This window comes from Protomyctophum bolini (genome assembly GCF_963924005.1).
Source record: "Protomyctophum bolini genome assembly, chromosome: 13".
Classification (NCBI taxonomy): Eukaryota; Metazoa; Chordata; class Actinopteri; order Myctophiformes; family Myctophidae; genus Protomyctophum; species Protomyctophum bolini.
Window position 1 is genome coordinate 5076038 of NC_137874.1, and position 15282 is coordinate 5091319.

Consider the following 15282-nt stretch of genomic DNA (forward strand, 5'->3'; position numbering starts at 1 on the left):
AGGAGAACAGACTCGTGGCCTTTACACTGGAACTCTTTGGTCCACATTGAAACATTGGCTTCTCCATAGAGCGCCCCCTGGAGGACTGAAGGAACCTCACACCAAGCTCCCTACAGACCACCTCTGCAGCCTCCTGGTCAAAGTCACCTTCACACACTGAGACCCAAGACTCATCAGACTTCACCTCAACTCTGCCTGAACACAAAGTAGTCCCATTCACCAACCTCACAGAGTCTGGAGAGAGAGAGAGAGAGAGAGAGAGAGAGAGAGAGAGAGAGAGAGAGAGAGAGAGAGAGAAGAGAGAGAGAGAGAGAGAGAGAGAGAGAGAGAGAGAGAGAGAGAGAGAGAGGAGAGAGAGAGAGAGAGAGGAGAGAGGAGAGAAGAGAAGAGAAGAGAAGAGAAGAGAGAGGAGAGAGAGAGAGAGAGAGAGAGAGAGAGGAGAGAGAGAGAGAGAGAAGAGAAGAGAGAGAGAGAGAGAGAGAGAGAGAGAGAGAGAGAGAGAGAGAGAGAGAGAGAGAGAGAGAGAGAGAGAGAGAGAGATTTCAAGTCACTGATGATAAAGGCATAATAAAACAAGATAGACTAAAGTAATAACAAGCCCAGAGACATTATGTGCAAGATGAATGTTACATAGCATAATAGTATAGTGAGGCATAATGCCCTATCAGAACATTCCACACGTGTTATTTTCACAGACAGCAAGTAATGGCTCTGAATGGTTGAATTAATCAGGGCCAGTGTTTCCTGTGGCTTGGTCAGACATTACTGTAGTTGAAGTAGTTTGTTACCTGAACAGTTCACCTCCAGTACGTACAAGGAAGTGGAAGACATCTTATCTCCACAGTCACTCAGAGAGGACTCAGGCCCAACACAGTGAGGTGTAATCCTCCATGCAGGTGATGTGTAACACCAGAACTCCTCTCTGTTGAAACGGCAGAGCCACAGCCAAGGTGTCGACACACTACAGATGAGGACTGCAGGTTCCAGTCAGACCAACCGTCCACTGGCCTCCACTCTCTCTGATGTTTAATCTCCAGTAAACCAGCACAGATACTGGTTCCTCCCACCAACCTGACATCATCAGACTCTGTAGAGACAAGAGAGTAAACGCAATAAACAAACAAACAAACAGACAGACAAACAAATAAATAAATCACACCCATGTGAAGCGAGGGACACTCTTATCATCATACATCATAATACGTCCTCAAGGCTAATCCTCAAGGCTAATCACTTTTGGCGTCTTCACTTTTCTGCCCTCACTTTTATCTTCAATATGTACTTTGCTCAGCCAATCAAATCATCACTATGGGGTGATCAGCCAATCAATCATCAGCCAATGTTTGTGTTCACACAGACCCACAGAGCTGGGCATCAAAAATAAAATCACACCCCAGTGTGAAGTGAGCGGTGCCGTTGATGACTTGATCTGCTGCACCCACTATCAAGTACATGAGGGGGAGGGGGACGACATGTTATTACCTCATTAAAACATGCTTTTACCTGAGCAGGTCAGTTCAACAGACTTGTCCGATGAGCAGTTGTTTCTGGATGAGTTTGAGGCTCTACAGTCCAGGAGAGCAGACTCTGTGCCTTCACACTGGAACTCTTTGGCCCACATTGGAGCCTTGACTTCTCCATAGAGCGCCCCCTTGAGGGCCGAAGAAGCTCCGCAACCAAGCTCCCTACAGACCACCTCTGCATGCTGCTGGTCAAAGTCACCTTCACACACTGAGGCCCACGACTGGTTAGACTTCACCTCAACTCTGCCTGAACACACACTAGGACCATCCACCAACCTCACAGACTCTGGAGAGAGAGAGAGAGAGAGAGAGAGAGAGAGAGAGAGAGAGAGAGAGAGAGAGAGAGAGAGAGAGAGAGAGAGAGAGAGAGAGAGATTATACAATTATGTTAGTGATCTACAAGAGAATGTATGAATGCATTATGGATGCAAATTGAATCTAATCACATCAGAGGAAAGTCAACCTTGTTTTACTGAGAACCTAAACAGATAACAGTGTTGTACCCATTCGTAAATAAAGTAATTAATATGGAACTATCAATAAATCAAAACACAAATCATCATCATCATCATCATCATCATCATCATAATCATCACGAGATCTTCCCCAGTAGCTCATGACACTAAAGGCCATTTCTAGTCACTACACAGTACATAGGCATGCACACACGCATAAACACACGTGCACACACAAGCACGAAGACACTTACGCATGCACGCACGCATGCACGCACGCGCGCATCCATACACAGAGAAAATGAGAGACTGTAAGGACTGCTGTCATTGTGTTACCTGAACAGTTCACAGTGGGTTTGCCTGTAATCAAACCTTTCCGCGTGACATGATTCTCCATTATGACACAGTCGCTCAGTGAAGACTCAGACCCAACACAGTAAGGTGTAATCCTCCATACAGGTTGTCCTGTGAAACCAGAAGTCCTCTCTGTTGAAACGGCAGAGCCACAGCCAAGGTGTCGACACACTACAGAGGAGGACTTCAGGTTCCAGTGAGCCCCACCGTCCACTGGTCTCCACTCTCCCTGGTGTTTCATTTCCAGTAAACCAGAACACGTACTGGTTCCTCCCACCAACCTGACATCTTCAACCACTGTAAAGAGACAAAGTGAGTAAACATTTAAACAGTATCACTTTATAATAAACATGAAAGATCACACTTGTGTGAAGCGAGGGGCGCTTTTATCATCACTTTTCTGTCCTCACCTTTAGCCTCAATTATGTGGCGCACACACAGACACAGAACTATACTAGCCTATACTCACACACAGCCTATACTCACACACACACACAGACACAGAACTACTAGCCTATACTACAACGTACGATCCTATAGCTAGCGCCCCTCTTTACCTGAGCAGGTGAGTCCAATGGTCTTGTCAGGCAAACAGGTGCTTCTGGTTGAGTTTGAGGCTCTACAGTCCAGGAGAGCAGACTCCGTGCCTTCACACTGGAACTCTTTGGCCCACATGGGAGTGTTCACTTCTCCATAGAGCGCCCCCTTGAGGGCCGAAGAAGCTCCGCAACCAAGCTCCCTACAGACCACCTCTGCATCCTGCTGGTCAAAGTCACCTTCACACACTGAGGCCCACGACTCATTAGACTTTACCTCCACTCGGCCTGAACACACACTAGGACCATCCACCAACCTCACAGACTCTGGAGGGAGAGAGAGAGAGGGGTGGGGTGGGGGGGGGGGGGGGGGGGGTCAGTATTTAGAAGAAAGTTGTATTATATCTTGAGCGTGGAATTATTATACTTTCAATAATGGTGGGCTCACGACTAGAGCCCACAATTATTATTATTATTTAAATCACACTTGTGTGAAGCGCCTCACATCCTTAAACAAACATTGCACTCCAACAAACAGTCTATTTGGCTGCCACATGACATCATGAGTGGTGCGGTTTTATTGTTGTGTTCACGTCATTAAAACTCATTGCCTGCATAGAACGAGTTAGACAAGATTTTAGTTTTATATTGCATTCAACTTAGTCTCTGTGCTGTACGGCCAACGGCCACTTATAGGACTCTAAACAGTCTCGCTCCGCCTGCTTTAACACATCCCTTGTCAGGTATTGATTAATTCTTCCCTAACTGCCTGCATTCTTCAGTGAAACCCTTCTTTTGAAGGTTCCACTGGAACTAACGTATACAAGTACAAGCAGTGAAATGTCTCCTAGTATCTTTTAGGCACTACACGGTTCCCTCTACACTTGTTTCTGCATTTGTGTGATAACTTGTTGACTACAGTTCATGCTAGCTCCGTTTGGAACCTCTATATCTACGCTGCTACGCTTTAGCTCCGAGATGAGGTTCCGACAAAAGCTATCCCTGCGCTGGTAGAAATGGAGTCTAGCTGTGTATAGAGCCCGTCAACAAGTAGTGGAATAAACCCCTTCCGCAGTATTTATTTCAAAAAGTAAAGGTATCAGAACCAAGATACAGTTGATAAACTTAACATAGGCACCTAACATTTTAACTGAGGCATCAAACAACCAAAGCGGTTGTTTGTCAGCCAGTACGATTTGTTTCCCCGGTTTTCCCAATGCAATCTTCTGATACCTTTACTTTTTTAAATCAATCCTGCAAAAGGGGTTTATTCCACTACTTGTCGACGGGCTCAACCCATTTCTACCAGCGCAGGGATAGCTTTTGTTGGAACCTCATCTCTGAGCTAAAGCGTAGCAGCGTAGATATAGAGGTTCAAAACGGAGCTAAGTTCATGCTTGCTTTGCGTATTCCGATCACACATGTAAATTGCTCTGTATGGTGTAACTGTTGATGATAACACAACTTTTACATTGTTGATGCATAATGCTGTTTATTCCTTTTACCTGAACAGTTGAGCTTCAGTGTAAGAGTGGAATCATAGGACTTTACTGGTCCACACTCCATCAGTGAAGACTCAGAGCCAACACAGGAAGATGGAATCACCCATCCTGGTTGACGTGTAGAACTAGAAGCAAATTCTGTTGATAGAGCAGATCCACAATCCAACTGTCTACACACTACAGATGATGACATCCTGTTCCAGTCAAACCAAGCCAACACTGGTCTCCACTCTCCCTGGTGTTTCATCTGCAGTATGCCAGTGCATTTACTGGTTCCTCCCACCAACCTGACATCTTCGGACTCTGTACAGAGAGCAATAAGCAGTCAAAAAGGATTACATTCATTGCAATACCATGGATAATACAATATAAAAACCAGTTTCAATTTTGTTCACCTGTTGAGTTGTGAGTTGGTTTTGGTTGGAGAGCTGAGGAGAAAAATAATGAATGAATTAGTTTCACTCTAACGTTACTCTGGAAATGAAGTCTGTCTTGTCTAATGCATTCTGCGTTATTATTATTCTGATAAAGCATTCATCAGTGTTTTTTAGAATACATAGAAGGATTCATTGTAATCAGTGTAAACAGTGATAATACAGGTAATGGTTCAGTCTCTACTCACGGCAGTCAGCGTGTTCGTCCTCACAGTCACATCTCCACGACAATGGAATGCACGTGTCTTTCTGACAAACAAACTGAAGGGGGAGACAGAGGGTCAGGTCCATAATAATCAGTAATGTGTATATCAAAGACATGTAACCCATTTAGGACTTAGGACCATGCAGATTCTACTAAATGTCTTCTAAATCATGACAGTTGTCTATAAAACCTATATGTTTCTATGTCAGTGATTCTCAAACTATAAAACCTATGTTTCTATGTCAGTGATTCTCAAACTATAAAACCTATGTTTCTATGTCAGTGGTTCTCAAACTATAAAACCTGTTTCTGATTCTCAAACTATAAAACCTATGTTTCTATGTCAGTGATTCTCAAACTATAAAACCTATGTTTCTATGTCAGTGGTTCTCAAACTATAAAACCTGTTTCTGATTCTCAAACTATAAAAACTATCTATCTATGTCAGTGATTCTCAAACTAAGACCCCAAATATTATAAAACGTTTGCCCTGAAAGAATATACATTCAAAGATTTGCCCCACATTTTCACAATATTTGACAAATAGCACGGCACTCTGAGCTTGTAGATCTGCTATTTGTCAATGGCTAAAGTATATGCTTGAAACAACAAAAGGGGTTCCTGTCCTTAATGGATAAAGTCAGACAGAGTAACACAAGTGAAGCTGAGGTGAATCACCTGGCTGGCAGTGCAGTTGGACATGCACTGCTTGTTGTCAGCTGACAAAGAGGAGTCGGTGGGACAGGAACACTTGTAGCCTCCTCCAGGTGAGAGCAGACACAGGTGACTGCAGCCTCCATTGTTGGTCTGACATGGATGACCAGACACTGCAGGGTGGAGAAAACATGCAACACATGTAAGGAATATGAGAACACACACCTATATGTTACAACAGTGCTTTATAAACCTGTTGTAACCAAGAGACATGCCGATGTGTGTAAGTAAAACAATAATAAGGAACACCTGTATTCATAATGAAAACAGCTGTTCTACAAGTTCACAACACATCCCGCCGCGATGCATTGTGAAATTGTACATCTGCTGTTGTCACATTTTAAATGTATTTTTAATTTTCCTTTTTTAATTTTCCTTTTATTTATGTATTAACCCATTTTGGGCGGGAACCCCTTTTAGTGTTTTAAGCATTATGTTATACTTTAGCTATTGAAAAATAGCACATCTACAAGCTCATATAGCGCGGACGTGCTACGAGCTTGTATGTCTGCTATTTATTTATTTTTATCGTGAAAATGCGCCTCAAATCTTTGAATATATATTCTTTTAGAGCGAACGTTTTTAAGATGGGGGTCGTGGCATATGTAATTCTGGGGTCCTTGACATGAAATATGGAGTACCACTGAGGCACTGGCACAGAAACATGAGGTATTTCAGAGAACTGTCAAAACTGTGTGTGTGTGTGTGTGTGTGTGTGTGTGTGTGTGTGTGTGTGTGTGTGTGTGTGTGTGTGTGTGTGTGTGGGGGGGGGGGGGGGGTCATTTAAATATGTCCACATATAATGCAACAATAAGCTTGCCTATAATGGCATTATCACAATAGGACCACCAGGTTGTAGGGTTACAACACTTTTCAAAACATATCAATTAATACAACAATACAGAAGAAATAAAAGTCATGAAACATAATGAAGAGTAATAATGAGTGTTACAGCGGGTGGTACAGACCCTCAGGTTGTCTAGAGGGGTGGTAGATGTGGATGTCATATGGAAGGTTCAGCATGCTGATGATTCTGGTCTTGTCGATACCATGAGTCTTGTTGGCTCTGTAGATGGACCTGGTCGTCAAGTCTGTCCAATAGATGTGATCCTCAAACACAGTAATACTCCTGATGCTGTCCTGGATCACAACTACAGACACAAAGAACCCCAAATACAAAGAGTCAGACTGTTATAAAATGCAGGGATAAAGTAGTACAAATACTGCTTTAACATACAATAGAGTATAACAAATTGAACAATGTTTTCTGTGTGTGTGCGTAGGCGTGTGCGTGTGCGTGCGTGTCTGTGTGTGTGTGTGTGCATGTGTTGTGCACCTGTCTTTCTGTTGGTTCCATCCAGGTTGGCAAACTCAATGTGTGTCCCATCGTTGGTCCAGTAGACGTGATCATCGATGTAGTCTAATGTCAGGCCGTAGGGCTTGGAGATCTTCTCCTTCACGATGACTGTCCTGGTGGTGCCGTCCATCCCCAACCTCCCTATGTGGGGGTTGTTCTTCCCCACGTCTGTCCAGTACAAGTATCTGTCAGGGAGACACCGTGTCAGGGTCAGGGGTGTGCGACTGTGCGCACGCGCGCGCGTGCGTGCGTGCGTGCGCGCGCGCGTGCGTGCGTGCGTGCGTGCGTGCGTGCGTGCGTGCGTGCGTGCGTGCGTGCGTGCGTGCGTGCGTGCGTGCGTGCGTGTGTGTGTGTGTGTGTGTGTGTGTGTGTGTGTGCGCGTGCGTGCGTGCGTATCTGTATTTATTTAACATATGTTTTTGGAAAGTATACTATTAAATATGTCAGTATATGTCTTTGCATATTTATTGTCATAATCTGTCCTGTGCAATTTTTAATTACGAAGCCTTAAAAGCAATCTGAAATTAAAATCGATTCATATGTTTTAATGTTCAATGGCAAAAACACAATTCAATTGTTGATAGCAATTATTTGTGTGACAATTATCCAACTTAAAAGTGTAAATGTGACAGCCCTATTCACAGGATGGTTGATAAATTCAGTGTGTGGTTCATGATGTCACCACAGTGTTCTTACCCGTAGCGTACATCCACAGCTATGGAGTGTGGCTGGTCCAGGTCAGTGTTGAGCAGGACTGTTGGGTACGACCCGTTTAGTTTGGACACCCCTATGGTGTCATGTACGAAGTCAGTCCAGTATAGGTTTCCTCCTATCCAATCAACAGCCAGACCCCGTGGTGTGATGGTCGAGGTGTCGTGAATGACCTGTTAATGAACCATACATGCACTCTGAATATACTCACCAAGACTTCATTCTTACATTATGATAGTTAGAGTTTGGACTGCATGGGGTACGTGCGTGGGTGTGTACACAACTCAGTGGTTCTCAATATCAAGAATAACATATTACAGTACATATTATATTACATATTAAACCCCGACCACCTGCAAAAAAAAAGTACAACAAAACAATCTCTTTAGCCGCAGCTCCTTTAAAACTGAATCAAACCGAGTCAAACTGAATAATATAAAACAAAAATAGTCTCATCTTTTTCTGCTGAATATTCCACATTGTGTACAGTAGATATCTATATGAAATACAGCAGTTAAATCTCTCTTGACCTTTTAAACTAAATGTTTTCAATGAGCTATTTTTTACATATTACATGTTTTTGGTTAAGTAATGCCTTACAGTAGCCTACTCGTTATTGGGTTAAATAATAATATTACAGTAATATACAACAAGTAACTCGTTACTGCCCAACTGGCTATTATAAGTACACTGAGTACTAGTATAAAATACAACAAGTATCCTTCATTCATCCTCATAGTTGTCGTTGTCACACTGACCTGGACGTCACTGCCGTTGATGTTCATGACACTGATCATGCTGTGATAGGAGGAGGAGGTCCATTCTGTCACATCTATCCAGTAGATCTTGTGCTGCTGATAGTCAAAGTCCAGAGACACTGCACTCTTCAAGTCCTGTCACACCACAGCAGTTGTGTTAGTCTCAGACTGGAATACATTCCATCATATCAAAAGCAGTGCGTGTAGAATATTGTATAGGATTACATAGGAGGATGTGTTTTGTCCAATTATGTCCAATGGTTTTCACCTGTTTGAGCTTTGAGCTGGAGCCGTCCAAGCTGATCCTCATCAGGTTGTCATGGTTGGCTAAAATGAGGAAGGGCTCCACCTCTGGATAAAGTGAGACATTACACTTCAGTTGGTTTACTTTTAGAAATACACCAATCTGAGAATCCCATCGTCAAATATTATGAACTGGGGACCCCCAAAATGAATCATATTTGAACTGGGGACCCCCAAAATTAATCATATTTGAACTGGGGACCCCCAAAATGAATCATATTTGAACTGGAGACCCCCAAAATGAATCATATTTGAACTGGGGACCCCCAAAATGAATCATATTTGAACTGGGGACCCCCAAAATGAATCAAATTTGAACTGGGGACCCCCAAAATGAATCATATTTGAACTGGAGACCCCCAAAATGAATCATATTTGAACTGGGGACCCCCCACCCCACACACACACACACACACACACACACACACACACACACACACACACACACACACACACACACACACACACACACACACACACACACACACACTTACCTGTGGTGTCATGTGACGGTGTAGCATGGAGAGCTGAGGAGGAACATAACAAAGTAAATGAGCTTCAGTGGAACAACAGCATGGTTGGTTGTATCTGAGGTTTATCTGTTGAAATAATTAATACACGTGAAAGATATCCTTTGGTTCTCCTCTTCACTGCTATTTATTTGCCCCAGGATGGGAATCATGAGTAACTAGTAACTACGATTTCTATGAGAGCTCACATGAAATGAAAATAGCCGGTGTTATGATCTGATCGCCCATGGCTGTGTACTTGTACGTGAATACACAATGTGCTAGATATGTATTGTGTACTGCCTGAACTGTAGCATACTTTATAGTTAGCTACTGGAGACATACCAAAGGAATAATTCAACTGGATTGTCACACACCACCCAGCCTGCACACACACTACCGGTCTGCCAGAACCAGACGAGGCTCCAATTAGAGTTTACAACAGCCGGCAAGCAATATTTTGTTGTAAATTAACTGGTTGGCTCGCAATTTAGTCTAGTACTCCTCTACACTATCGTATACTTGCCAGCCCATTGTGAACCCGGACATGTTGCATGAGTACACCAACGTTTTATGTTAGATGTGTTTAGTATGGGCCCCCAGCATGTAGACACTGATGTTAGATGTGTTGAGTATGGGCCCCGAGCATGTAGAAACTGTGTGGGGTCTCGAGAGCGACACCCCGCGATGGTAAGTGCGTTGCCAGGGCAACCAGACACGCTGTCAGACAGAAGAAGCCTCGGGCCGTTAGGAACGCCCTCGGCCGTGTGATAGGGAATGTATGTCCCGAATCTCCTCCTCCGCCAGCTGGAGCTGATGGATCGACCGCACCCAAATCAGCAAGCGGCCACACCCGTCATATAAAAAGGAAGACTCAGTCTACGTATGACAGCGGCTGGTTCACACACATATGCTCACGGAGGCACGCACGGCACACCGTCGGGGGGTAAGACGACACACACACCTCCACCGAACACACATTCATGTGAATAGCTCTGCATGTCTTAATTGTCATTCTCCTCTCAACACAGGCTTTTAGGAACGGTCCAGGGAATGTCCGAGGGACAATCGGACTGTATGACAAAAATATAGAGACGGGAGTTCCAAGTCCGCGTATCGCGCGGCGGGAGGGTGGCAGCCCCGCCACAGTGACAGCGACAAGGACACTACCCAAAATAAGGTCGGAAAGAAACCTATAATTCTTGACAATCCATTGAGTCCTGTCTGGCAAACAGGCGCTCATTATATACGCCGGAGTGGCTGACGGCTAGTGCTCTCTCGGAGCTGGAACCCGCTAGGGGAGAAGACCCGCTACAGTTAAAGATAAAGACCGATGACGTCACGAAGCAAGGCAGCGCCGTCACCTCTTATCGTTATTAAAACCACAGCCCTCCAGTGACTGTACAAACCTGAGTTGAAATCTAATCTTCTGTTCTCATCCTTCTCCAGGCTGGCGACGACGCCTGTGAAACTTAAATTGTATGGAATATAATTTATGCTGAACCTACGTGGGGTTTCTCCTGCATGCATTCTGTATACTTTGCTGCTAAACAAATAAAGAGCCGTTTGAAACTGCTGCAATCCCCTGTTCCGCCTGCTCCTTGACCACTGAGACTCCACACAGTTTCATGTTAGATGTGTTGAGTATGGGCCCCCAGCATGTAGACACTGATGTTAGATGTGTTGAGTATTGGCCCCCAGCATGTAGAAACTGATGTTAGATGTGTTGAGTAGGCTATTGGCCCCCAGTATGTAGACACTGATGTTAGATGTGTTGAGTATGGGCCCCCAGCATGTAGAAACTGTTTTACTGTTTTATGTTAGATGTGTTGAGTATGGGCCCCCAGCATGTAGAAACTGTTTTATGTTAGATGTGTTGAGTATGGGCCCCCAGCATGTAGAAACTGTTTTATGTTAGATGTGTTGAGTATGGGCCCCCAGCATGTAGAAACAGTTTTATGTTAGATGTGTTGAGTATGGGCCCCCAGCATGTAGAAACAGTTTTATGTTAGATGTGTTGAGTATGGGCCCCCAGCATGTAGAAACTGTTTTATGTTAGATGTGTTGAGTATGGGCCCCCAGCATGTAGAAACAGTTTTATGTTAGATGTGTTGAGTATGGGCATAACATGTGACCATACCATTAACAACCTATAGAAGGCAAAATGTCATCATGTTTTAAAGTTTATGTAGATGTGATGCGTCAAACTAGGGGGTTTTCATGATGCTGAATCCATTCAAAGCATATAAAAAAAAAGAAGTGAATGGTGTAACTCCGAGTGGGGGTGTGTGTGGGGGGGGTGCCAGACCCACAGGAACGCACCCAGGGTGCCGGCCCGATTCTGGCGAGCCGCCCCGCGTCCGAAACGGTTGAGAAATGACCGTTGAGTTACCGTGTGGGGGTCCCTCTACTTACCCCCTACTGTACTGTACTGTACTGTACTGTACTGTACTGTACTGTACTGTACTGTACTGTACTGTACTGTACTGTACTGTACTGTACTGTACTGGCACCATATATACAGTTAATATGTGTGTGTGTGTGTGTGTGTGTGTGTGTGTGTGTGTGTGTGTGTGTGTGTGTGTGTGTGCGTGTGTGTGTGTGTGTGTGTGTGATAGGTTGCGCACAGGTGTTGAAAAACAACCATGCTGTTTTCGTGCTCAGATGCACCCAGCCAGCCACCCACCCAGCCAGCCAGCCAGCCAGCCACACACATAGCTCCGTAAGGGAGTGGTTGCACCACTCAAAAACACTCATTGGGCTAAAATCGTCGGAGGCAGACCAGAACATAATAAAAGTATATTAAAAAAAATATATATATACAGTATGTTGTTTTTATATCTGTTTAACATAATTGTGAATAATGAATCAATGGACTGATGAACTCATTCTAATAATAATAATTTGCATAGGCTATTTATTTATTCTCATAATTATAAACCCACGTCCTCACAGACATGGAACACATCTCATTTTTAAGCATAACTTATACAACGGCGTCAGATACAGATCTACAATCTCACATGTTGCTGATCAACTCGCATCGAACAACACTGTTACAACTCGCTGCGCTAAAAACAGTCACTTTTCACTTTCCCCCCCACACACACACACACACACATGAGGCGCCCCACACACAAAAACAACAGTATAGCTTAATTGCACCACACACCAACCCTCCCCCCAGGACCCCCCCTCCCTCTGCCCACTGTATACCCCCCTCCCCCTCCGCCACAAGCCTCACAGCCAGTGTGTGTTGATAGCCGTACAGACCACTGTGGAGAAATGGATTGATTCAATAATGATGTTCAATAGATGAGCGATCACAGCCACACCCAGCCTATAGCCTATCCTGGCTCAACAGCTACATGATTGACAGTTACAGTTGGAACCAAAATGGGCCCTGGCTTACGGATCAGTACCTCTGAGAGTGTACAAATGGAACCAAACCGGTCCATTTGTTCGCATGTGTACTGTACGCTCTCAGAGTTATGGGCCGGGGTCCCTGAAATAAAAACCTTTGAAACCTCAACTCACACACTGTAGAGCAGTGGTTCCCAAAGTGGGGTCCGGGGACCCCCAGGGGGTCCTTGAGGGAGTTCCAGGAGGTCCCCAGCTAAATGATAGTTTGGAACCATGTGGACCCTTATGGGTCTGTAACTCTGAGAGTGTCATGTCAAGGAATACACTATTGCATGTACTGTATGTACACACGCGTGCGCGCACACACACGCACGCACACGCACGCACGCACACATACACACACGCACGATGGTGCGTTCACGCGATGGTGCGTTCACACGATGGTGCGTTCACACGATGGTGCGTTCACACTATGGTGCGTTCAAACTATGGTGCGTTCACACTATGGTGCGTTCACACTATGGTGCGTTCACACGATGGTGCGTTCACACTATGGTGCTTCACACGATGGTGCGTTCACACGATGGTGCGTTCACACTATGGTGCGTTCACACTATGGTGCGTTCACACAATGGTGCGTTCACACGATGGCAGATGAAACGATGCAAAGACTGTTGATTTGGAGCAGCTGAGCTACATGCATGTTGCTGGATCCATTGACAATGAATGGATATGCATCATTTAATCTGCCCCATGTGAACGCAGCATAACCCTGACCGCCCGTGGAAGCCACGTAGTCTGAATGGCGGTGCGTCAGAATGCCACTCTGTCCCCGGGAATGAGGATCTATGGAATCTCACATTGCTGACAAGCAATAGTTTGTCGTCATTTAGTCACAGACACCTTCACCACCAACAAACTACTACAATTATCCGTCCAACTCAACGGACTGTGGAACACTCCTAACAATTTGCACAATAACAAGAAAATGACATTTGGGCTGCAGAGCTCCCTGTGAGAGCTAACAGTGACTACAGAGCTCACATGTATTTGATGTCATCCTAGATTGAACACTCACTGATGAAGACAATGAGCAAGAGGAAGATTCCACAAGAGGGAATCACTGGCAGACATGATGTCATCCTAATAAATGTATGACCTCTGACCCCAGTCCATAGCAGAGGTCACCCTGTGTGTCTCACCCAGTGGTGGAAAAAGTACTCAATGTTTTACTGAAATATAGAAATAAGTAAAAGTCCGGAAATCAAAATGTACTCGAGTAAAATTTCAACTTTTCAAAACAATCTTTTGAAAATAGCAGATCTAAAAGCTCACAATGTGTCGCATCGTGTGTGTGTATGTATGTGTGTGTGTGTGTGTGTGTGTGTGTGTGTGTGTGTGTGTGTGTGTGTGTGTGTGTGTGTGTGTGTGTGTGCGTGCGTGCGTGCGTGCGTGCGTGAGTGCGTGCGTCGTGCGTGCGTGTGGACACATGGTCATTTTTCAGTCTTTACTCACGACAATCTGCAGGTTCGTCTGACCGGTCCCCACAGTCATCTACTGTGTCACATTTCCATGACAATGGAATGCACATGTAGTTCTTACAAACAAACTGATGGGGGAGACAGAGGATTCTGTTAAGAATCAGTAAACAAATAATGTACAACACAAAATACATTATTATAATTTATTACCAAACAATATCCAACTTTTCTTTTCAAGTGAGAGTCAACACAATTTGAGAAGAATCTGAATGTTCACAGTTATTGAGGAGGACCAATATAAAATATCATTGTGTTTCTGTTAGAGGAGTTACTGTACTCTGTGGAACAAAGTATGGCAGGAATGAGTTCAAACAAATGTTTAAAATGTACATATTAAATAGAATAGCTTGGTACGGGAGTTGTAGGTTTTGTTTTGGTGCATCATTCTGACTGTATTGTGTTGTTTGTATTGCTTTCAATGTGAGTCACTGAGTGTGTAAACACTGGGACGGATGTAGTTTGAGAACACAAACATAATGGAACATGGAACATAATTTACTGAAAACTAAATTAAATGAAAATGAAGTAATGTTTCAAATGCAGACAAGAGACATGAATTCAGACAGAGTAACACAAGTGAAGCTGAGGTGAATCACCTGGCTGGCAGTGCAGTTGGACATGCACTGCTTGTTGTCAGCTGACCAGAAGGAGTCGGTGGGACAGCAACACTTGTAGCCTCCTCCAGGTGAGAGGAGACACAGGTGACTGCAGCCTCCATTGTTGGTCTGACATGGATGACCAGACACTGCAGGGTGGAGAAAACATGCAACACATGTAAGGAATATGAGAACACACACATTATGTTACAACAGTGCTTTATAAACCTGTTGTAACCAAGAGACATGCCGATGTGTGTAAGTAAAACAATAATAAGGAACACCTGTATTCATAATGAAAACAGCTGTTCTACAAGTTCACAACACATCCCGCCGCGATGCATTGTGAAATTGTACATATGCTGTTCATATTTCTTATTTTCTTTTTATTTATGTATTAACCCATTTTGGGCGGGAACCC